Source organism: Sinocyclocheilus anshuiensis, unplaced genomic scaffold (assembly GCF_001515605.1).
Source record: "Sinocyclocheilus anshuiensis isolate Anshui unplaced genomic scaffold, SAMN03320099.WGS_v1.1 scaffold726, whole genome shotgun sequence".
In the NCBI taxonomy this organism is placed as follows: domain Eukaryota; kingdom Metazoa; phylum Chordata; class Actinopteri; order Cypriniformes; family Cyprinidae; genus Sinocyclocheilus; species Sinocyclocheilus anshuiensis.
Window position 1 is genome coordinate 38,756 of NW_015542365.1, and position 352 is coordinate 39,107.

At 40.3% G+C, this 352-nt stretch overlaps 1 protein-coding gene across 1 annotated transcript in view; it reads right to left on the minus strand.

The window, feature by feature from the left end:
• LOC107692038 (caskin-2-like) overlaps nucleotides 1-352 on the minus strand; it is a 72,848-nt gene that overhangs the window by 14,947 nt on the left and 57,549 nt on the right. The window lies entirely within an intron of this gene.

Genomic DNA, 352 nt, shown 5'->3' on the forward strand with positions numbered 1-352 from the left:
TTGGTTAGATTCTGTGATGACAAGCACGATGTGTGTTGCATGCTTATTCTAACAATTCAATTCCAATGATGCTCACAAATCTGTGTTTTTATAACAGTAAAAGCATTTTTTTTTGTAGTCGCACTGTTATATTGTCACCTTCAAAGAACACTGATGAAAGCATATACAGTATCTCACAGAAGTGAGTACACCCCTCACATTTTTGTAAATATTTTATCATTACCAGGAGCAGAAAGTGTCTGACTTGACGTCTCCACTTTAATTCCGCCCAGACTGCAAGCGGCTACTCTCTCCAGCCGGAGGCAGGCTAGTGTAGTTCCTCTCGAACAACCTAGTCTTCTCGAGCAAGTAA